The 25,731-nt window shown below is 37.4% G+C and overlaps 1 protein-coding gene across 2 annotated transcripts in view; it reads right to left on the minus strand.

Moving 5' to 3' along the window:
- LOC127455140 (alpha-(1,6)-fucosyltransferase-like) overlaps window positions 1–25,731 on the minus strand; it is a 185,795-nt gene that overhangs the window by 82,819 nt on the left and 77,245 nt on the right. The window lies entirely within an intron of this gene.

The raw sequence follows: 25,731 nt of genomic DNA on the forward strand, positions 1-25,731 counted from the left end.
AAAACACAGCAGTGCATGTGATCAGTGAGATGGCAGGACATGCTTGTGGTAACAGCGAGAGATAAAGGCATAAGTGAGGTCTGAGATAATCTATGCCCTTTCCTCGAAAAGGATATAAGACTGGAATGAGCTCTACTGCTGAGAATGCAACAGTCACAGAGCTATTACAGAAGATTAGAGTGAGCTCAGAGAGTAAATGTTAGGGTGAACTGTGAGTGAGACTTCAAGTCAGCATAAAATGAAAGTGTGCATAATGAATTACTAAAAATAAAGCAGTTACAAAAATGCATAGGAGGAAAAGAAAGAAAAAGATTGAGAGAAATAGAGAGAAAAAAGAAAGTTGCTAACTACATACTAAACAAAACAATACTATTTTTGTACCATATTTAATGATGTTTTTAAATTAAAAACATTTAATTATTCATTAACTGCAAAAAAAAAAAAATAGTTTATGTACACTCACTGAGAACTTTATTAGGAACACTATGGTCTTAATAAAGTGCTCGATGTGGTCTTCTGCTGTTGTAGCCCATCCGCCTCAAGGTTCAAAATGTTGTGCATTCTGAGATGCTATTCTCGTGTTGAATCCATTGATCTCTCTCATTAACAAGGCATTTCTGTCCACAGTACTGCCGCTCACTGGATGTTTTTTGTTTTTGGCACCATTCTGAGTGAACTCCTGAGACTGTTGTGTGTGAAAATCCCAGGAGATCAGCAGTTACAGAAATACTCAAACCAGCCATTTGGTACCAACTATCATGCCACGGTTGAAATCACTTAGATACAAATTTTCCCCATTCTGATGGTTGATGTGAACATTAACTGAAGCTCCTGACCCATATCTGAATGATTTTATGCACTGCACTACTGTCACACGATTGGCTGATTAGAAAATCACATGAATAAGTAGGTGTACAGGTGTACCTAATAAAGAATTTTATTGAGAGCAAGGAGTGACGTAACATTCTGTCAGTTGCTTGGTTTCTATTTTATGTGGCATCGTGCCAGTTCAAAATCCTGATCCTGTTGAAAAAATGTAAAATATTTTCTGATCGGCTGTGATTGTGCTGTGTATCGCAACATTATCGTGTTCAGTAGTGTTGTCAATAGTACTGGTACTTCGGTACCAGGTCGATACTAAAATAAAAAAAGGTGTAACGATACCAGTGTTTCTGCGTAGTACCGAGCACCGACTCAATCCAGTACCAGCACGCAGTATGACTGAAACATGACTGCTTTAATATGTTCACAGACTTATTTTGAATGCGTGCTCTGTTACTCCTTTTACAGTGAAATGGAAAATTTATAAAATTAAAATCGTGACATGTCCTAGTGTGATTTATTAAACCGCTAACGGCTGCAATCTTAGCGTGGATGAGCTGCGTACATTGAGAATCATTTGCGTTGTATCAGATGACAGAGCAGAGCACTAACTGCTGTGAACCATGCAGCACATGTAAACTATATATTTATATAATTAAATCACAGCATTTGCAATTTAATCTCTCAACTCAACTTTATTTATATAGCATTTAAAACAACAGAGTTGACCAAAGTGCTTCAGAGTAATACAATTTAAAACATCACATTTCAAAATTACCACATACACAAACATCAGTAATCTAAAACACAAAATACAAACATTCCAAAACTATGTCCTACATTTCATCTGTCAGACTCAAAGGCCAGTGTAAAGAGATGAGATTTCAGACGTGACTTAAAAGACTTCAGTGATCACACTGGGCAGTGTCACAAACTGTTTATCAGGTAAAGTGAATCTTCCGGCAAAAAACCCATGCCCTAATAAAAGCACAATTCAAAATAAAAGTTAGATGCCTGAAATTGAAGAAATTGTGACAGAAATATATAACTGTTTAGTAAAATTTAATATTCACTGTAATAATAATAATAATAATAATACGTATAATAATAATAACCATCAATATATCACAAGCAAGACTGCTGTTGAATAATAATAAATAAAATATGAAATAAAATAAATATGCAATAACATGTTGAAAAGTTCAATTTTCACTTTGATTTAATTGATCAGACACCATTTTGATGATTAAATTTAATTAAACTTCATTTGATGAAAATAATAATAATAATTAAACTATAATTATTAAAATAATTAAAAATAACTAAACTGGTGTGTTCAGTAGCACATTATCAAATTATCATATTTTTACTGTGGTATCGAAATTGGTATCGAAAACCATGAAATTTCACTGGTATCGGTACAACTACTGAAATTTTGGTACCGTGATAACACTAGTGTTCAGTGTGAATGCTTTTGCACTGCGTAGTGCAACATTATCGCGTTCAGTGTGGATGCTTTTGTGCTGCGTAGCGCAACATTATCGCGTTCAGTGTGGATGTTTTTGTGCTATATACATTATTGCGTTCAGTGTGGACGCTTTTGTGCTGCGTAGCGTGACATTATCGTGTTCAGTATGGACGCTTTTATGCTGCGTAGCTCAACAATATTGCATTCTGTGTGGATGCTTTTGTGCTGCGTAGCCCAACATTATCGCGTTCAGTGTGGATGCTTTTGTGCTGCGTAGCCCAACATTATCGCGTTCATTGTGGACATTTTTGTGCTATATACATTATTGTGTTCAGTGTGGATGCTTTTGTGCTGCGTATCGCAACATTATTGCATTCATTGGGGATGCTTTTGTGCTGCATAGCGCAACATTATTGCGTTCAGTGTGGACGCTTTTGTGCTGCGTATCGCAACATTATCATGTTCAGTGTGGATGCTTTTGTGCTGCGTACCGCAATATTATCGCATTCAGTATGGACGTTTTTGTGCTACATACATTATCGCGTTCAGTGTGGACGCTTTTGTGCTGCGTAGCCCAACATTATCGCGTTCATTGTGGACATTTTTGTGCTATATACATTATTGTGTTCAGTGTGGATGCTTTTGTGCTGCGTATCGCAACATTATTGCATTCATTGGGGATGCTTTTGTGCTGCATAGCGCAACATTATCGCGTTCAGTGTGGACGCTTTTGTGCTGCGTATCGCAACATTATCATGTTCAGTGTGGATGCTTTTGTGCTGCGTACCGCAATATTATCGCATTCAGTATGGACGTTTTTGTGCTACATACATTATCGCGTTCAGTGTGGACGCTTTTGTGCTGCGTAGCGCAACATTATCACATTCAGTGTGGATGCTTTTGCACTGCATTGTGCAACATTATTGCATTCAGTGTGGACACCTTTCCACACTGAATCTTATCATGTCATGTCTGGTTTGAATACAGTGTAATGCATTTGTTTCACATTGTTTTGTTTTTTTAAACAGTAGGCAGTAAGCAGTAGGCTAGTATTCCATTCCCAAATTCGCAATGTCAGTTGCAAAGACAGTACAGTAGAGAGACTTTGCGCCAGTCTTTTGTATCTCATCACATTCAATTCAGACTGAAAACTCACAAGTTTGGTAAAACCTAATTTATTTTATTGTGGCACAGTAGATTAGTATTGCTGGATAGCAGTGCTGGAAACACTCAAACACACCGACTTGTGCTCAACTTGATAGCACTTCATTTATTGACTTAAATGAGCAATCACATTCAAACTGCACTTGTGTCACAATCTCAAGTTAATACACATTGCACAACCACATCCAGCCACAGTATATCTTAAAAGCAAACCATTTACAGAGCAGGAATAATGTGCCACTCACTGTGCATGTAAAACGAGGCTGACGGATGGGGAGTATCTGACAGATAGGGGAACATAGGCAACGCTTATCCTTCATTATCAATGAGGGCAGAATATAGAGACCCATTATGGATTTCTGCATGGAGCATATACAATGCATTATAGATTGCGGTGGTGTGTCAGGCCCGGTAATCAAAGGCCGCAGCGCGGGACTGAATCAATAGAGTGACCTTCTGCTAGTGTCTGAGTACAGCAGACCGCTAGCTATTTATGCACATCACTACTGCAGTCAACTGGGCAAGAACACACAGGGCATATAAACATACTCCTTCTGGCATATACTTACATCAGCTTATAATCTAATGCATACACAGCTATTTTAGTCATTAAAGGGAACGTATCGTGGAAAACAAATTTTTTAAATAATAGAGTTTGATGTACTATGTAGACACAGCAGAACGTCAACTCCCCAGTTCACACAGACCATTTGTACAAACTAAGCCAAAAAACGAGTAATTCATAAATTGTTACACTGAAGTCATAGCCTTGAGCACATTAAAATATGACACATCAATGCCTTTTTAGCTGACAGGGTGAACTACTCTGGGACACAGAGGTTAGCCAATCATAATATAGGTGAATGAATGAATGAATGAATTAATTAATGTTACATTTATATAAGAATGTGACTAGGAGAAGGGCATGGCCGGGCCGTAACGATGGACGCCCGGTGCTGAATCAGCGCCATCAGCCGGGAGAGGGATAAAGACGAGCCGGGGATGCCAGTTCAAGAGAGATGGAGAAATGCACGCAGCTGCTGTGTGTGTGCGCGTCAGTGTTTGTGTTGTGTTTAAGTTAATTAAAGTCTTTTTGGTTGATAACCCGGTTCCTGCTTCCTCCTTTCCTGATGAACAAGAGGCTTGTTTGCCACACTGGTACCAAAACCTGAGACTTGGTGTGCCATGTGGATGGAGGATCACGACGCCGAGGGAGTGCTCGATCCAGTGGCGTGGGTCCAGTGCCATTGTCTGGCGTCGGTGAGGACTGCTGCCCAGCTGGCTGAGGACCGACTGATGGCATGATCGTGGACCGGCATGTTTTTGTTTGTTTTTATCTTTTCTCTCTCTCTCTCCTCTCACTCTGGCATCCCCGGATGCACCTTATCTCACTCTCCCACTGATTGGGGCAACTCAGTGGCAGGCATGCACCCTCACGACCTGGCCACGCCCTCCTCCTCGTCATAAGGTAATTTAAATCTTTAATATACAGTAGCAAAAATCACCTGTTTAATCCTAGCTAACACTTTGTCCTAACCAGGTATGGTATGATGTGACAAAGCTACAAATGTAAAAAAAATAAAAGCTATGTAAATTTGAGTTTAGCAAGCTACAACCACGACAAGTGACAGGACATTCTGTCTTTCACTTGGTTATTATAGAGCACAACAAAATTTCCATAAATTGTTTTTCTTTTCATTTTTAACAATAACTAATAAACCTTTAGAGACCTACCATGAACTCTAAGGTTGTTAATTGATGGTATATGCTTCTGCTAAGGCCATCGGTCCATGTTATTTCAACTTAATAAAACAAAATCAAGTTTAATAGCTGAATTTCTGGTGAAAAACTACACTAACCATGATCCTGAAGAGTAAGACCCACGAATCAGAGCATCAAAGCAGCAAAAGAGCTCTACAGCACCCGCCCACTTCAATGACGCACGGTGAATGATGCAGTCAAGTTGGCCTCTTAAATGTAAATATTTTTATTAGTGCTGTCAGTCGATTACATTTTTTAATAACTAATTTTCTGTAGTTAATCGCGATTAATCACAGATTTTAAAAGTGCTGAAATTTGACACTTTATATATTTCTTGTCAAAAGTCAGGGCTCCAGACTGCGACTAAAATAAAAATATTTTGATAATAAATCAAAAATAATTGATTGCGACAATAATTTAAAATCTAGTTGCCACCGGCGACAGTCGGGTTGTGTGCGTTCATATGCGGTTTTGTCAGATATTATCTTGTGTTATTGAATATATTTTTAGAGTGCGCATCAGTGTGTCTCACGCCGTTTTACACCTGTGCCATGTATCACAAAAAAAAAAAAAAAGCTGAACAAATTCTGGATTCCAGGATTGGCTTTAGTTTGACAAAACTCACCAAATCCAACCAGGCTTCATTAGGGTTAAGTGGTATCAAGACGCTTGTTACTTCTCTGCTGAAGATGTTTATGAAAATGATGATAAATGATAAGAATTAAAACACAGTTATTACACAGCACAAGAGGACGTAAAAAAAAATATGATCAATCAAATCACATTTACACAACACGTATACTCACTATGAAATCATGAATTTGACAAACCTCATCAGCTTTTGACACTTAGGGCAATTGATGGACTTGTGCACAACTATTAGCTACACAAGGTGCCAAAATTCATTGATGCTCAAGAAGACAACACACTACTATATTCATACTATACTTTATGTAAATATTTGTAATGTAAATTCTAAAGTACTAAAAAAATCATTTATCTCTTATATTTGTATAAATTATGAAAGGGGTGTGAAAATTTATGAGACAAAAGCGACAAACTTGTAAGACTTTATGAGACAAACTTATCTTCTCAACTATATATAATGTTTATTAAACCTTCGAATAATGGATTTTCTTGTTTCTGAACAGCAATCTAAATCGAACAATTCTGTGATTTGGTGAATAAAAACAGTCATTTGGCTCCTTAATGTTTCAGTTTAGGAGCCAATGGCTCCCAAGTCATTATTTTTCTTTTTTTGTCTTTTTTGTCTTTTTTTGTCTGGAGCCCTGTATTTCCATTTTATGAAAGAAAACAAAACAATATGTAACAATATAAGGTTTTATTAAAATTTTACAAACAAAGCCTTCCACAATATAGATAGAAATGCACTAATATAGCACCAATTCAAGTAACATTAAATGTTTCCCAAAGTCTAAGTGGGAGTTTAACTAACTGAAAGATCTAGTCCCCACATAGGCTGCATTTTCATTGCAATGGGCATTAAATCCCTTAAACTCTCATCCTTCATAATATGAATCTACCAGCAGACTGTGGCTATCCACTTTGCTACAGCAATTGTGAAGCTTCATTCATGATTTGCATCAGGGCAGCAACGCCAGCGTCAAACGGCACTTTAAACTCACCATAAAAAGCGCTTGCAAACAAACACAAATACTTGATTTCTATCAAGTCCCATCTGGACTTGTTTTGTAGCCTACATCAAATAGATCTAGATTTTTTTTTATGGGATGGCAAGGGGGTCTCATGCAGACTATGAGGGGTGGCAACACCAAAGCAAGCGCCCATGCATATTTCTTATGAATTAAGGTACCAAGCTTCATTGCAACAAGTACTAGTTCATTAATTGGAGTCACTATCATCTTACAAATGTCCATGAATTTGCGATACAACTGCATTTTCACAGGAACCACATAGTAACCATTTTGCAACATTAAAAAAAAAAAACTTTTATTCTGCATAATAAAAAATAAGTAACCAAGACATTGTCTATTAAACACATCTACAAATTCTAAATGTTCTTAAGCTTCACATATAGAAACGGCAATCTGGACTAAACGTCACCACCTTATGCAGGCCAAATTCTTTTTAGATTGTAAAGTGTGCACATGGATGGAAAATACATGCATTTCCCATGTTATTCTGCTAATAAAGTCCTGTCGGCCTATCACCTTTGTAACAGCTGGAATAAGTCATTTGAAAGCAAAGATTAACACAAAGTTAGGTCTAAATAAAAATAAACTGTATAGAAAATTGTACTGTGGGGAGCAGTGCTACAAAACTCGTGAATATTAATTATGCTTTGCACAGTAAAAGATTATTATAAATTACCTGTTTTGATCAACAGTCATACTTAATGACCAGGGCTCCAGACTAAAAAAATTACTAAGGAGCCACTGGCTCCTAAACTTAAACATTTAGGAGCCAAATGGCTGATTTTAGTTGCCACATCACAGAATTGCTCAATTTAGATTGTTGTTAAAAAACAAGATAGAAAGCCAAAGAAAAGACAGCTGATAGCTCATTAATCGGGTGTTTAATATATATACTGTAGTTGAGTGCAAAAACTGCATTCCCCTTTTGTCTCATAAGCTTTCACACCCCTTTCAGAATTTATACAAATATAATTTTTTTTATTTAGTACTGCCCTTCAGAAACATGCTGATAACTGTAACGTCGCTAGCAGTAACAGGCAGATGAAGGCGATGAAGTGTGAAGAACCCAAGTGCAGTTTATTTAGAAGATGTGTGATCCAAAACATGAAATAACTCCAGAGTGAAAACAAAACATCATAGTGAAGACTTGACTTGACTTGACTAACTACGTTACACAAAACAATACTTGACAAAAGACAATGGCAAACATGAGGGGTTAAATATGTGGACATGGGCAAACACATGAAAATGACAACCAATAACAAGACTAAACTAATAACAAGATACTCAAACAATGAACCAATGAAAACAAGACACATGAACAGGAAATCACATGACATGAACCAGGAACTAAACATCCAAAATAAAAGACATGAACACAAAACATGAACAAAAACACATTTAAACGTGACAATAACAGGTATTTACATAAAGTATAATATGCATATAGTAGTGTGTTGCCTTCTTGAGCATGTTTGCACCTTGTGTAATATTTGTGTATGAGTCCCTCAATGGTCCTGAGTATCAAAAGCTGGCTCTCACATCACAAATAAATAAATAAATAAATAAAATATATATATGTGTATATATATATATATATATATATATATATATATATATATATATATATATATATATAATAAAATAAAAAAAAAAAAACTTTGTCTTTCTTTACTGTGACTAGATGGCCCAGACACAAAAACTACAAGAGCGCAGACTGAATGAAATCCCAGATGCAGGTTATTGTGCTACTCCAATCCCAATCAATAATAACCAGGATAAAAAAAAAGATTTGGTAAATAACACGGGATCTTTCATTATAAACAAGCCCAAAATACACATGGGACTACTATTTTGAAATGTCTGCACTCCCAGACGTGAACTCACTGATGGCTGATTCGCTGAGAAAGTGACTTGAATTCAAACTGCTAACCTGAGCTCCTGAGTTCAAATGAGCTATTGTCGGGTGATTCATTATAAAGACCCGGTTCAAAAGAGTCATTTGGTCACGAATCGGACATCATTGCTCGTGCTGTGTTTGTTGTTGTGTGCAGTCAGCGAGCTCATATCATCAACAGAAAGGGTGAAAAGTTGCACGAGACACACTGGCGCTCTAAAGATGTATTCAATAACTCACAAGACGATATCTGACGAAACCGCATATGAACGCATACATCTCGACTGTCGCCAATGGTGACTAGATTTTAAATTATTGATGCAATAATTTATTTTTGGTCGCATTTGCAACCATTTTAGTTGCAGTCTGGAGCCCTGATGAACGATTCGAGCACCCAAATTTTTTCCATGTATTTGTCCAAGTGGTCATTGTTGCTGAAGAAATAAGCTCATCAACCCGTGAGATCCCAAACACTGTACTTGCACTGCAATAGTAAGTAGGCGATTGGCTGATGTTGTGATTGGCCGCTGCGGTAAACAATCACAGGATTGGTCGCTGCTGTAATCAATCAATGGGTCTGTAGTCATTTGTGTGTTCGGTGAGAGATTAGGCAGTTTGACATGAATAAACTCCTACACAATTTCAACATCAACTATAATATACTTTTATATTTAATACATTTGGATATTTTAATAAAAGAATCCTGAAACTTATTTCAGGATTCTTTTATTTATCGAAATAACAACCTCCACGGCTCTATCATAGGAGAGAGCTTAACGGTCAACTAGCGTGTTGAATGTCTATGGGGCCGCCGTGTTATGCTATTTTATGCTAAGCTTGTAGGCTCTCTTGGTTGAAGGGCTCTGGCGCCGTTTGGGTGCATCAGTGTAATGACTCGAGGCGGACACATTACAAAGGTTCCGACCTCCACACCAGTGTTTATGCTGTATTAACGGTCAATACGTTAATCACAATTAAGAAAAATTAACGGGCTAACTTTTTTTAATTAATCGCATGCATTAAGGCATTAATTCTGACATCTCTAATTTTTATACTTATATGTCCAATTTAAGTCAAGTCACTTTATTGTCACTCAGCACTTCTACGAGTGTACATGGAACTAAACATAATTTGTCCAGGGCTGCGGTGTATAATAGAAGGCAATAGATCTACTGTACATCTTACTACATTAAATAAGGAGCCTCTTTACCATAACATTATACTTACCTAAACTTGTAATTAACTCAGTACACTCAGGGGTGAAGCTAAAACTCCAGGTGTCATACAAAAACATATATATCACTGTCAGTTGGTGTACATACACACTCACAAACTATACAGTATATCTTCATTACAGAAATGTCACCATTGACTGATATTAGTCTTAGTTTTAAATGGAAAATGGGGAGCAAGTCATTAAAATGCTGCATTAAACTGAAGCGGATGATTTGGTTCTAAAAGAGAAATAATCTGTAAACTGCACTGTCCCGCATGAGTGCACCCCCCTTTACCCCGCTCCTACAGCTCATGAATAATTGAGATCTGCATAGCGACACAGCAGCGCACAGACAAGGATGGCAATAAATCCATAATTAATGCCTGCATTTATGAAAGCGTGCTGGGTTGAACAACAGTCTGGTCAGGTTAGGGTGGATTTCAGCAGAGTTTTGGATATCTCGATCACAAGTCTAGTTCAGTTTCAAGAGAAAGAGGCACAGTCAACAAAGACTGAGATGGTAAGTAAGGTTGTATATTGCCTGAAGTCAGAGATGTTTAGAAGTCTCTGACACAGAGTCCAAGTCAAGTCTTAAGTCTTGCAAGGCCAAGTCAAGTCTCAAATAAATTACCTATAAGTCTAAGGCCAGAAACAAACTTTATAAAAGTACATAAACGCAGACCCTAGTGCTTGGCCAAGGCATTGCCAATGCGAGGTGTGGTACTCAAGAGGGCGATAGAGTTATCTACAAAAGTTTGTGCCATAAAAACGGATGTGTTATCATTCAGGTTAAGTTGCTGTACATATATTTACTTTAATTTACTTGCTCACTAATCTTCTCTTCAAACTGCTGCTTCACCAGTACAGTAGATGACATAGAAGCAGAGAGTTCACAAAAATGTCTGCTACAACACCTCTTGTGGCAACACTAAGAATGCAGTGTGTTCTTATGCTGATTTAAGAATTGCGGTGTGACACATTTTAGAACACTTATTTAGAAATTAAGCTTGTGTAGCTACAGGCATCCGAGTATGTTTCGGGCTTAAGTCAAGTCTCAAGTCGCTTTTTTTTTGCACACTAAATTGCGATGTGTGACACGACATACAGTATCTCTGCTAGGGATCTCACAATATGATGTTAACAAAACCCATGGGTATTATAATATTTTATACAACAGTTAGCCCTGGTCATTTAATTTCATTATACAAGTGTTCAAAGAGTGCTGATATTTATTATAACAGCACAACAATGCTTCACTGTTTGTTTAACCTCGCTTGTCTGTATTTGCCACATTCCTGACAGGCTGTCAGCTTGTGTGTTGATCTACAACACGCAACTTTGGCTTTTTTGGTTTGGCTTCTTTTGAAACTATTTTCATTGCCAAAGCAAAATGAGTACTGTAGATACACTGTATAAGTATATGAATCATTTGTGAAATGCAAAGTATTTTAATTAGTCTGTGATAAACTGTGACATCAGTTGATATTTCTTGCAAATTGCATGTTTCATATCAGGTTTGTTCTTCCTTTTATCGCTGCAAAACCCAAAGTGAGGTCATGCCTGAATGCAGATGAGCAGCCATGTGTACAGTCATGCTACGTTGACTACTGGAATTTCAATACTTCAGCTTGAAAGAGTTAAATGCACTAACAAACCTTGAATGCAACGCTTTGTCTTTGAGGCACTGAAAAGACCCATTTAATGTTAAATAATAATAATTAAAAATCAATACTTATTGATTTAATATTGTGATGACAGACTAAACACAAAAGTGTATTGATATTTCCCCTATCTCTGTTGGTTCGTTTAAACATTTTAATTTTTCTTTTATTATGTTATGGCAAAGTTGACATTCCTCATTTAATGCAGTTATAATTTGAGATGATGATCCTTTTTCCACTTGTAAAGTTTAAACTAGTTATTTCTTTCTCTTTCACACACACCATTAATGAACATCTAAAATAATGGACTCTCTAACTTCCTTTCCCAGAAGGATGTGCAACACTTAAACCAAAAAAAATGTATCTTAGATTAGTTTAAGGTTTTCAAGTTATGTTAGTTTATGTTTGTCTTTTTATTGCATTTAACAAAAAATTTTTCAATTAGTTCACATTTTATTTTGTTAACGATACCAATAACTTGAACTCCTTTTATTCTAGTAGAGTGGCATTTTGGGCACCCTATCCTATATGTCCATGGACCACTCCCACCGACCACATAATGTATTATCCAGCCTGGTCTTCCACCAGACTCCTGTAAGGATCCAGTGTCCTGTGGGAATCTCTGATAACCTGCTAGTTCTCCATTCAGGTGGAAGATGAATGTTTTAATCATTCAGGAAGAAGAAGATTAAATCATTTACTACAAGGTACAAGCATGGCATGCTCAGGTGTGGCCTGGATGCATATGTGTCAGGTGTATGTGTGTGTAAGTGTGTTTTGTACAGTATCTGGAGCAATACGGCCCATGGGGCTTAAAAGTGAGCAGGTTAAGTAGGTCACCACACATACAAAAACACAAAAGGTTACAAACTTCTGTGGTCCTTTTTGTGTTCACACATGAAAGGAAAGCTAGGAATCATATGTAGTGAGCATAAAATAACCAGGCCATGCTCTTTCATGGAAGCTTGAGATTTCAGTAGCAGAAATTTGACACTTCACAAAGATAGATGACGTTTGATGTAAACTTTTTCTTTTCTCAAAGGGTGTTTTCACACTTGGTCCATTTCAGGGGTCTGAGCGTGGTTCACAGGATTTTTGGCCTATATGTGAACAATCCAAATAATCTCAGACCCCTTTATAGCGAAGCGAGCCGAGACCATCTCAGGAGGTGGTCTGAGTATGGTTTGCTTGCAGCCTGCGGTTTGGTTCACTAATAATGTACACTGTGAACACAGAGCACTCCAGGCTCACTTAATTTTCCCTTTTGCGTAATTCCAAATATGTTTGACCCTGACAGGTTACCGTACACCAATAATGATGACGCGCAGAGAACAGACACGCCGAGTTGCTTAATCTGTTTATATGGAGATGACAGAGTCAGCTGCTGTTGAAAACTATTTAAACTCCTCATAAAACAAACTCAAAAATCTTTCTTTAGTGTTCGTGCAAATGAAGACCCGAGGGTTTAACCGGACTGCACTGGAATGGCGCGTGACAGATAAGAGATTACCATACGAATATTTTACTGTTGTTTTCAATGAATGGATGTTGCCCGACGCTGTCAATAGATAAAACAATAATCAATCGCATTTTTTGGTGGGCAATTCGACATCTACCATTATACATGATTTAATTTCCTGTATTTTGCCTCTAAATACAGTATTATTACTCTAAAAATACAATGCATTCTGTTTAATGCACTGCTTTTCCCTCTTCATTTATGAAAAAACAAGATATTATATATTTATACTATGTAATACAGATCTTTTTTTGATGCAGAAGATCAATAAAATATGTTTTATTGAACAAAGACACCTGTACTATTGCTAATTATTCATTTTAAGGGTATTAAACATGTTTAATAATCTCAAAAGTTAATATGTAGAGATAAATGTACTCTTACATTTAATATAATCATAATAATAATAATTATCATCAATATTGTCTTTTAAAAAGTGGTCTGGGTTCCACAAAAACAACAGAGTGTGAATGCAAAATGGACTGAGACCCCATAATGGGTCTAAAAGGACCAAAAAGAGATCTGAGCCCACTTTAGAGGTCATGAATAGTGTGAATACAAAGAGAACTGAGTCCTCTTTCACTCGGTTCACTTCTTGGTCCACTTAGGGTGCTTTCACACTGGCAGTTTAGTTCGAAACACAGCACTGTTCGCATGAAAAATTGGTGATGTGAAAGCTGTCATGCGGACCTGGGAGCGCACCGTGGTACCGAACCTGAGACTACCTGTAGTAGGTGGTCTGAGTTCGGTTGCAATGGAACTGTAGAGCGATTCACGTGAATGTGAAAGCAACTCGGACTAGGGTGCGCACTCGTTCAGGAAGTAAAGTAACCTGTGCATGCATTTTAGCCGATGACGACATCTATCTATCTATCTATCTTATGAATACTATATATAAATACTATTATAGATTATAAATATAGGGTATAATAGGAGATGACAGTGGCGATAACTTCACCTTGGACACGAGCGTGAGTAAGCGTGCAGTGTAAACAAAGATGCAAATGAATTCCTTGCATTCAGCTGCCTCCTCAAAAAACAGCGTTTGCGAGCAGCAGCAAGCCGCCTTCCCCTGGACATCTGATGAGTTACACCATGAAGCGCACATATACGCAGTTGTCGTTCACTCTGCTGTGCATAATGGCACCAAAATAAAAAAAAAAAAAAAGAAAAAGTATGAGTCACATTGTGTTCTCCATGCGTGTTTGTGATGACATTAGATGAACGCAAATGGCCCGGGGTTTGATAGAATCAAGTGAGTGTGAAACCAGACCAAAGCTGTGGGGGGCACCGGGAACAATCGTACTCGGAATTGGACCGCAGCAAACGTGCCCAGTGTGAAAGCCCCTTTAAAGGGGTCTGAGTTTGGTTCTTTTAAAGAACCTCTCAGTGGACAGTAGAGGCAAAAAGGAAAGTGGGGAAGACCTAGGCCAGATTCAAACTCAGGTCCCTGTGAGCCAACTCTTGTCAGGAAGTTGTCACAAGCAAGAGCAATACCTTCTGCATGACATAAAAATAGTTTTCTATTGTGAACTATCTACAGTCAAAATTGCACATTTATCTGTATGGTCACAATTAATTAAATTAGATAAGCAAAGGTTTGGGAGCTTTTCATGCGATTCCCTCAATTTCCACCCATGTTTCTCCAACAGATACTGCTCCTCCCTCTGTTAATTGATTCAGTGGCATGACTGAAGCCACTACTTCAGTTCTCATCTAGTTCAACCTCTGATTGGTTGTTTCTGCACCTCAGTTGCTTTTAAAATACCAACCCTATCCATCACCTTTAGCTCCTCCACATATTCCCTGTAAAAGTCTCAAGTGGGAATTGAAAGAATTTGGCCAGGTCAAAAGTCATGTTCATCCCAGGGTGAACTCTCACTGCCATTTTGAAAGTTGCATTTATCCTGTTTTGTATAAATGTGGGCTTAAATTTATTTAAGTTTGTGTCTTACATACTGTATCTGAATAGAAGAAGGGGTCTGATAAATGTTCCCATCTGCATGGCTGCACACTTCTGATGTTGTTCCAGTGAAGACAGAAAATAAATCACAAAACTGTGTGGAAAAAAGCGAGAGATTTCTTGCATTGGAACTGACAGTGTTTCAACTTAAGTCCATCTGCATGTCCACTGATTTTCAGTATGGAACTGTGAGAAATTAAGCTGTGAGGAGTTGTGAGAAAACTTGTGCACATGTGCAGTACTAATTAATTTGAAAGATAATGACAGTATTCTAGAAGAATACAGAGAAGTTCATAGCGGTACCAAAGGGAAAATTAAATATTGTTTACATACAAATGGAAGCAGATAGAGGCCATGAATTATTATTTTTGTTTCCTCAACATAAAACAAGTCATAATAACTGTACCAAGACAAAAATGTTACATTAATTCATGGCTATAGATAATGTATATTAGTATTTCAAATATATATAGGCCTATATTTTCAGGGGTTCAGAATATAATGCATGTCATCGCTGTCATTGGACAATCTGGCCAATTACAAATGAGATGTGTCATCATCAGAGCTTGTGCAGCTGCTTCGGGACAACTAAAGCGGCTGAGCTAGGCGGCTGGTCTCGCCTCGGTCTCGAGGCACTTTGATGTCATATGTCACGGTGACGCAGTGGTGGTGCTGACTAAAGTCATACAAAATTTATAACCGACATTCACTGCTTCAAGTCATGCATCGGTCAGCACTGCAGTCAAATACACCAATCGTGTCAGTGAATCTGTGTGCCCTTCAGTCATCAACCCCCCGGCCCTCTTATTGCCGGCCCATGTCCAAACTCACAACAGGAGCATGTAGCCGGGGGGAACACCGCTGGCAGAGCATGATGAGGTGCACCTGATGTACACTGTGTCTCGTTACTGCTGCTATAAATCCAGCATAGGTCACTCCTTGAGGTGCTCACTCTTCCCGCATGCATGCACCAAGTGTCTTCAAGGTTCAGGGATGGTGCAACATTGCAAAACATACAAAATTCAATGACCACTTGGTGCCATGCCAATGAACCTTCTTGCTTCTCTGCATGACAGAAACTTCACTTTCCTGGCACAACAAGGACACCATGCCCATATTTTTATTGTGAAAAATTATGTTTACTATAGAATAGAGTTGAAACGACTAGTCAACGTTATCGACAACAACGACAATAAAACATTTTAGACAAAAATTTTCTTTGTCGAATAGTTGTTTGATCTCATTTAACGTAACACAAGATCACATTAAACTCTATTGATGATGCGCAAGAGCAGCACTGCAGCTCGTGCCTGACTGAGGAGAATGAGGGAATTATAATGCAAAAATACAAAAGAGGTAAATACATCTTTATTATTGTGTAATAAATGGAGCTGTCGCTGCTACTCTGCTGAAGCAAAACTTAAAGGAAACACCCTGGCATTACATCTTAAATACAGTTATATTTAATGCGTTATAGCTTTATTAAAGTTCAAATAATACGGAAGCAGATCATGTAAATAACTACAAACTTCAAAACTGGCATTTCTCTGTGCGGTCAGTGCCTCTACTATGAGTTGCGCGAATGTCCCGATCTAAGGGGGAGAGAATGAAACTGCACCCCGCTGATGGACACTCTTGTCGTGGGGACGTCATCCCTCGAGCGCGCACGCTTAATGCAGCTAGATTATAACATGATGGCTCGTGACTTATTGAATCGTAATATATGTCACTGATAATTTCTTATCGTGAAGAAAACTGGCAATGTGCAGCTTTATTAATAAGAGAGAGTTTGTTCTTTTGTGAGTTAAAGATGGATTGAAGTGAACAAAGGTGAGAGAGGGTAGTCTTCGCCCCATTATACACTGCAACAAAATACATTTTTGATTTATTTTTGTTTTCCAATATAAATATCTAAAACTCCTCTAAAAAAACTTACATTTACTTTAGCAGCTATACTGCAGAAGAACAAAAATGTTATCTGAGAATGTTGAATATAATATTACAAATACAAATATTTTAAAATATCTAAAAATCCTTTAAAAAAAGATGAATTCACCTGAGAAGCAGCATATAAGATATTTAGACTTGCTTTTGGAGAATAGATCTTGAATATAAGTATATTTAGTCTTTACTGCACTCGCAGAAGTATAACCAAGTGAAAAAATACACATATATAAAATACACTTATATTTAAGATACATTCTCTTAAAGCAAGTCTAAATATCATTGCTTTGAGGATTTTTAGACCATTTTAAATGGAAAACCAGACAAAAACACTTGATAACAATAGCATTTTTTGCAGTGAATTTCTTTACTGAATTAAACTTAAAAAGTATTTTTTTTCCCTTTAATTCAGCAATTCTTAATGAATGTCATTTAGAGGTATTTTTAAAAGATGATTTTGTCCTCTTTATTGTTAGTAAGCATATTTAATACAACCTTTTAAGTCGGGGCACAAACTGAATAATCAGTTAAGAGCTAATGATTAATCGGTGCAATAATCGCCGAATAGTTGAATAAACATTCTAATAATAGTTAGATTAATCGATTATCAAAATAATCATTAGTTGCAGCCCTACTATAGAAATTTCCATGACTTAACTGACTCAATTGACTGGTAGGTGGCTGCTTTCTATTCACTTGCATTCTTCATAACATTCTAACGTTCCTCAAAAGAAAGAAGGTCATATGGGTTTGGAAAAACATGATGTGAGTAAATGATGAGAACTTTCATTTTTGGGTGAACTAGGCCTATCCCTTTAAAACAACTGTTAACAGAGTTTGTTCAAGGTTTAGAGATGCATTGTGACAGTGTTAGCTTGTGGCTAAATGTGTGAGAGTCATGCAAGAAACCTGAAAGTTTGCAACAAGACTGCAACAAGGTGAGATACTATGTGACAGAGAGTGCAATAGTCTAAGTTTGAGTGTGTGTGTGTGTTTGTGTGTGTGTGTGTGTGAGAGAGAGAGAGAGAGAGAGAGAGCGCGAGCGAGCGAGCGTGTTCTGTTTTAGTGTGAAGTGTATATAAAAGGTGTGGCTTGAGGCTATCACAAATCAACTGGGAGAAGGTCACACCTGCTCTGAAAGAACAGACACTTTCTCTAAAGGACCTGTGTATGTGTGTGTTTGTGTGTATAAAACAATTATGCAAAAGAGTAAGCCTGTTTGAACAGGGGGTGGGAGGGCAATTAAGAGAGAAATGCTTTGGTTTGTCTCTTTCATCAGTTTTATATTCAATAAGTGTCACATTAGGCAGGCAACACCTGTTAAGGCAATCTGGCATTCTATCTCTAGGTGAGTGTGTGTATGAGTGTATGCATATTTGAAGAACAAAGTGGATTCCTACTGTTCTTGAGATACACAAAACAATATACATTGTCTTATGATTCATTATATGTCTTTGTTTTTTTTAATGAGAACATCTACAATATGATAAAGACACTACAACCCACTACAATACAAAAAGTGGGCATAAATAATAAAAGATGCATAGATAAAGGGCATAAAGTATATGAGCAAAATTCACTGCATATAGTCCCAGCAACAGCAATGGTTTCAAAATAATACATGAAACCCCCAAATGGAAACTGAAGTCAAGCCATTCCAACCCACCCAAGATTCATTAGCCGTCCTACTCAGCTTTAAGGCAGACTAAGCTCTCAATGGCTGCTTTACACTAATGACAGTGAATAAAACATAATTTCTTGTTTTCTGGAGAAAGTCTGAGTGGTACTCATCCCTGCAGAACTTGCTGCCACCATGCTAGGGTGCAGTGGGTGGTTGGCAGCTAGTACTATGGGATTGCGAAAGTGTTTTAAGTTTTTAAACTTTTGCTATGCAGTTGTTCGGGTGTTTTGGGTAGTTGCTAGAGTGTTTTTAGGTGGATGTTTGCTGGCCCAAGTGAAAAGAGCCTATCACCCAAGCCTCTATGATATTCTGTCCCTAGATATGACTGTATTCCCTCCTTCAAAATGTATTTTTCCACCCATGTTATCGTCCTCAACTTGAAAACCTTAAGTGTAATTGCTTAGAACAGTAATAGCACATTTCTCTTCAACCAGCCCCATAACCTGAGATATCACTTATGTCTGTAGCACAAATGGTGTGGGAGGAGTTATGCCTAAGTTTTAGGCTTAAAGCTCAGTAACATTTACCTTTGCTTTGTGAGATTCCGCAGGCGAAGGAGGCGTGGGCGAGTTAAGCAAGTGTGAAACCCGCAAAAATGACTTGCCAAGCAGCCCCTTTTTAATGCTGCAATTTATTCAATGCAAGAGTGAAGTTTTAAAAAACTCACCACTAAAATTATTTCCTCGTCCATTGGGCCTTATTCATGAAAAAAGAGCAGAACACATTTTTGTGCAAATCGTTCATAAAACCGTTCTGACGTAAATTCTCGGATTCATGAAAGTTTTTGTATTTTCAAAACGTAAGTTGATGCGAACTAAATTTACACCTGCTCCCCACCACATGTAAATTGTGTGTAAGACATCCGTATGTGCTGTATTCTTTCAGGCAAACTGTCATGACTACGTTTTAATAGAAGTGAAATTAAATCACACCACAAAAAGTAATGAAACAATTAACTAATAAATAAATGAGTGAAATTAACCTTTAAAAAAAAAATATATATATATATATATATATATATATGCCTTATTTATATATATTAAAAAAAATTATAATAATTTTTTCAAAGTATTATTTTTCTGATCATCATTTTTCCAGCAGGACTGCTTGATTTTTGTTGAACAAATTAATGCCGTCTAACCTGACTGGTTGCACAGTTTTTATTTATTTATTTATTTTTTTATATGAGCTCTAGGTTTCATAAATTAGTTTAGGCACAGTAAATCGCGTTCAGTTGATAACGAATGGTCAATGCTAATGCTGTTAAATCCATAAATAAACACATCACAGGCAGGTGCATACAAAATACAACAGGAAAAAAAAAATGTTGTATAGCTTGCAAATCTGTAATATCTTACAGCGTTTTGGTCAAATATCTTCTCTAAGTTATTCTATTAATTTTTCTGAAGATTCTTCCAGTTGCAGGTATATCACTGTTACCATTATGATTTACCCGAGAAGTTTCACAAATGCGAACTGAACCAGAGAAGTTAAATGGTGGTAGACATCCTCCTCCCGGCATGAACTGAATATTTTTTACACTTATGTCAAACCATTTTTATTGGCTTTTTTAACTCTTGACTCACAAAAGAGCATCATGTGACAGAAAAAACATGCAATGACAGTAAGTCCTCACTTTCTTTGAGACGCTATTGTACTTTCTAAATCAAAATTTTACGATGTGAATGCACTTCATTAATAAAAACTATTTAATTACTGTTCCTCATAGATGTTAAAAGCATTTACTAGCAAGTCTGATGCCTTCCTTATTTGGTTTTTTCAGGGGCGTGGATAATGATAATTGTGAATGAACGTGCACACACCCCCTCTTTACGAATATTTGGAAATCTGGGGAGTACGAAGCATTTGTGAGTCCGACGGAAAGTTTTCAGGAAGGTCAATTTCACATGCAAATTACTCCGAATTTACTCATATATTTACAAAAGTTTAATGAATGAGGCCCACTGTGAATATTCAGTTTAGCTATGTACAAAGAACTGCCCACACAGAGGTTACAGCCAAACCAAGTATCTTCCTATTGGACAAAGTGGCAAATTTGTGTGTCAAGATTTACCAAACTTGAAGAACTTGAACCCCACGTGAAATTTGCGTAGAGAAATTTCTTCACTTCCAGAAGTCCATCAAGCGAAATTCCTGATCAAGCAGATTCCCACTGAGATGACTTTATTTTACTGTGGAATTTTGCAGTGCAAAGGTAACTCTGACCAAGCTTTTAGGCATTAAAACAAACCCCTAGCCCTAATTATACAAAAATATTAATTCCAGCCCCAGAATCTCATTAGCCAAGTGGCGTTCCAAGAGTGAACAACAAATAGTGGTGGGGTTTTTGAACAGAAACGATTCCTTCACTGAAAAGACTTGGATATTGCTTATTTATTAGCAATGACAAGTGATGCTTGCCTTAGCATGCACCACAAATGACCATAACAACTTCTGACATGGTGCTGTTTATTACTACTCAGTTGTTACACTTAAATGTTTGGTGTAACATTTAGATCTATAGGAGTCCATCAAGAAAGCAGCCAGAAAGAGCGATGCTGAATCATTACAGCACTTAAGAGTGCTCTAATAGACTTGATGACTCTTAGTGGGCTGTAAGTGTGATTGGGGACAAGTATCTAAGGTTGGAGATACAGAAGATTTAGCTGCTGATGAGAGTGAGGAGGTTGAGTGTACATGTGGGTACAGCAGTGGTGCCTGAAAGGACATCAGATGTATTTTATGTCAGGTTAGCTGACTGAGGCTGTAGGATAGAAAAGGCCTTGACTCAGCCCCAATCTGCTCTTTTTATGAGCCAATACAACAGACGACCTTTGCTCCAGCATGCATGCTAGAAATGTGTAAGAATATGACAGAAAGAGAATGAGAGATAGAGAGAGAGAGGGAGAGAAAGGTCAAACGAAAAAAAAAAAAAATCTTGTGTCATTCTGCTCTTGTGCTATTAATGAAGAAACAGCAATATGCTACTTGCTGATGGTCTATAAAAAAATAAAAAAAATAAATGCCATATCTTGAACAAAGGGATGGAGGAATTAAAAGCAAAAAAATCAAAAGCAAATATATGAAATGCTTTTGCACTTTTTCCTGTATTTCCATGAAGATCTGGCTGGACTTTCTTAAATTTCCTCCCACATCACAACATTAGATTCCATAGACTAAATACTATACAAGCTAGGAATTCAATGGTGTGCAAGCCATGCAATGTGACTGGGGTCATGGGTGCGGGAAACAGCTGTATTCTTTTGAATATTCACAATATATTAGCGATGACTTTCTGGTGATATAAAATTAAGCAACATTGTAAATAACGCTCAATCACATTCATTTTAGCACAGCAAAATTCCATGGGCGAAATACAGTCATATCAATGGAAATCTGCACAATCAGGATTCTCCCTGTTGAAGACATTTTCCAATGCGAATTTCATGTTGTTTCAAGTTTGTAGAACTTTGACACGCAGATTTGCAGCCCAAAACAATGGGAAGTTGCATGGTTTAGCAGTGACCTCAGTGATTCGTGCATAGCTAGGGCTGGGTGATACGGCTTCAGAAATTATATCTCGATATTTTTCAGCAAATTGATGATATTCAATATATATCTTGATATTTATGTTTTTGCTCTGAAATAGCATGAATTTATAAAAAAATAATAATCATAAATCAGAGGAACCATCATTTCATCTAAACGGCATTGTGGCCAGGTAGAATTAATATTTCAAAGGTATTAAATAAAAATCTATTTAAAAATGCTGAAGACATGTTTCCCAAAGTTTTTCAGTAAATTAACACAAGGGAGAGTAAAATGTAATTATTTTCATTGATTTGCATGTTTATACTTATATTTAACAAACAATTATACATGGAAGCTTAATAAAAATAGTATTTACTTTCATATATTTGTACTTTTATTTGTGAATGAACAAGGTGTGCAAAAACTATTTCAATTATTTTTTGGAAACCAGATGGATATTGCATCATACAAAATTATTATTGTGGAACCCAGTCAAGTTTATTATTATAATATAATACTGAATTATTATTATTTTCAGGGTAAGATTTGTTAAAGATAGATTAATATATGTCTGTCCTATTTGCTTCACTCTAAACTGGGGTTTTTATTTTGACATTGCAAGTCGTGTTTATTTCACCTTCACCAGGAGCTTTTATTATGAAACGGGAAGTGCAATTTTTGTTTGAGAGTTATAAGTTTCACAACTTGTGAACAGCTGTCAAACTCTCCTTTACTGTGCCACATTTGTAGATTTGTATAATAACTTTATAGCGGTTAATAATGTTTGGAATTGCACAAATGCTTGAACCAGCAGTACTTCACAATGCAGGTGAACTGCACTAAAAGCACAAGCCCCTGCCGCCCCCGCACACAGATCAGCGCGTCGCCGGTTCACTCTGAAGCGCACACAGACCATGTTTATCTGTCTTTAATCACAGCCTTTGGCAGTTAAATAATCACATATGATCATATCTCAGTTTTGTTGTTATTTTGATTAATTATACAGCCCTGAAGGATCGTGAAATTAGTCTACTGATGCACTCTATGAAACTTAATGGCCAAATAAAAGGCTCATTAAAATAATCGTGATATTCACAATATTGTTAATTTTATATTGTCAGCAAAATTATTGCGATTATATCGTGGGTATTTGATGTATCGCCCAGCCCTATACATAGCAACACGGAATATTTACAATGTACGAGGACGCCTTTTTCACCTGCAGAATTTATCTGTGCAAAGGTAAATGTGACTGAATCTTTGTACTTTTAGGTGAAATCAAGCTATAAAATGCCATACCTATAGTTGACTGAAAAAATTAAATAAAAATCTAACTCTCAAGCCATTTCATAGCAAATACAAAAATATCAGGATATATACTGAATATTAACAAAAGACAGAAAATAGAGAAAATAGAATCTATATCAGTCCCAGCCCTAGTGGACAGTGTTCAGAGACTTGTGGCCAATCAAAATGTGAGCATGAAATTTCTGCCAACACTCTATTTACATTAAGTCTTGCAGTTAGTGAGAATGGTAGGTGTTACTGACATGGTGATTACAATCTTTTGCTGAGAAACAATTATACACAGTACTTCAAAAAAGAAGAAAAGCATACAAATAATAAAAAAGGATAGTTTAGAGAGGAAGATAAAATTGCTCAAAACCTTTCAAATACTGGGAAAATATAATGACACAGAAAGAGAAACCAAGACAGAAGGCATCACATTAAAAGACAGAGAACACAAATCAATTACCTCCTCTTTCGTCAAGTATGTTCTCATCAAAGTGGAGCTAGAAGCAATTCGCCGAGCTGTTTTTTTCTCCTCACATGTTAGCAGCACAGAAATGCCCTATAATATGCTTTAATGCAGTCTCTGAGCAGCCCAGTGCACAGTGAGTCTAAATCATGCTCAGTGCCTCTTCTTAGGTTCGCACTCGTCTATTGATCTGAGTATTGCTTGGTTAATGAGCAGCACTGATGATTCTATGAGCAGGTCTCGCTAGAAAGGGCTAATCGGTTTGCAGTCGCTTCCACAAGATGAAAGAACACAAGGAAAGCCCATGTGTGTGTGAGCGTACAAGTTAGAACTCTGTCTATCTTCACACACACCACCTCTGGGTCCATTGAGTGCATTGACGTGTGAGCAGTCATGCTAACATCTCGTCCTGTTGTTTCATGGGTTGAGGCTAAATCATTTCCTCACCGGAGCATATGTCACACCGAGAGCTCTCTCGTCTGCTATTGTTCCGTCTTGGCTTCTCTCTCTCTTGTATGTCTGTGCCAATTTTACGCTTCAGTGGAAAGAAGCACGGCCGTCATGTTTGTCTAGACTGCTCTGGCAGACTTCAACCCTTTGTAATACCTTATCTTACCTCTCTTTCCGCATTTGGGAACACCTGACTGTCAGTCAGCTCTGTAATGGGTGCAGTGAAGTTTTCAAGAAGCCTGGTTTCATCCCCTGCTGAAAAGACCAGCTAAACCAGCATGCAGTTCCCATACGGGTCTAGGCTGGTCAAGCTGGTGGACCAGCATAACCGTGTTTTTCACCAGCAAAACACATTAAGAATGAATTGCACACAGTAAAAGCACTGTTTATTTGCATGGGCTGTCTGTGGTGGTTTAGTACCTGATTCACTAAAGGAATTATGCATATCAGGCAGTGCCGCAAACTCACCCACAAAATTTGTACTGAACGCAATTTGCACGGTGCAATTCCGATCTTGCGGGTTGGTTCTGAGAGCTATAAATATTAGAGGATGCAGCAGACCACCGCGATCTGCCATCACTCTACTACTGTGATCAACTGAATCATCTCTTTAACATGCCAAAAGTGTTTCTGACTACACTGCACTGGATATATGCCAGGTTATTACAATCTTCACCACCATTTGATCATTATTTGATCACTGCTGCCATGATCGACAGGAAATGTACAATCTTCTGCGATGGTAATGGTGTTATGCTTATTGTGCTAGGCAAATTGTACAGAGTTTTGTGGATAAAGCGCAATCTATAATGCACCTAATTTACATATAAAAGATGCGTGTTTGTGTGGAAAAGAATGACAATTACTTTATTTAAATACTCATGATGCAGCGCTATTTCAGCATTGATTGAGCCTGTTTAAACTAGATTGCGCGAGTTGTTGCACTGTTTAGAGAAATCGCCCCAGGATATGTTTTTTTCCTGGTAATGCTGGTTAACCAAGTCTAGCTGGTTAAGCTAGTCAAAAAGCCTTGTCGGAACACAGCACACCAGGATCCCATGTTGCGGACCAGCAGAAGAGTCCCCCTGTATCTCTATGGCTGGCACTTCTAGGGTTTTCTTAGCAGACCATGTAAAAATCACAATAGAGACAGAGCCATGGAGCTCTGGCTGAACTTGGCAACTCATCCTCCTTCCTCACCAATACAATGGAGGCTCTC

The sequence above is a fragment of the Myxocyprinus asiaticus genome, chromosome 17, assembly GCF_019703515.2.
Source record: "Myxocyprinus asiaticus isolate MX2 ecotype Aquarium Trade chromosome 17, UBuf_Myxa_2, whole genome shotgun sequence".
Classification (NCBI taxonomy): domain Eukaryota; kingdom Metazoa; phylum Chordata; class Actinopteri; order Cypriniformes; family Catostomidae; genus Myxocyprinus; species Myxocyprinus asiaticus.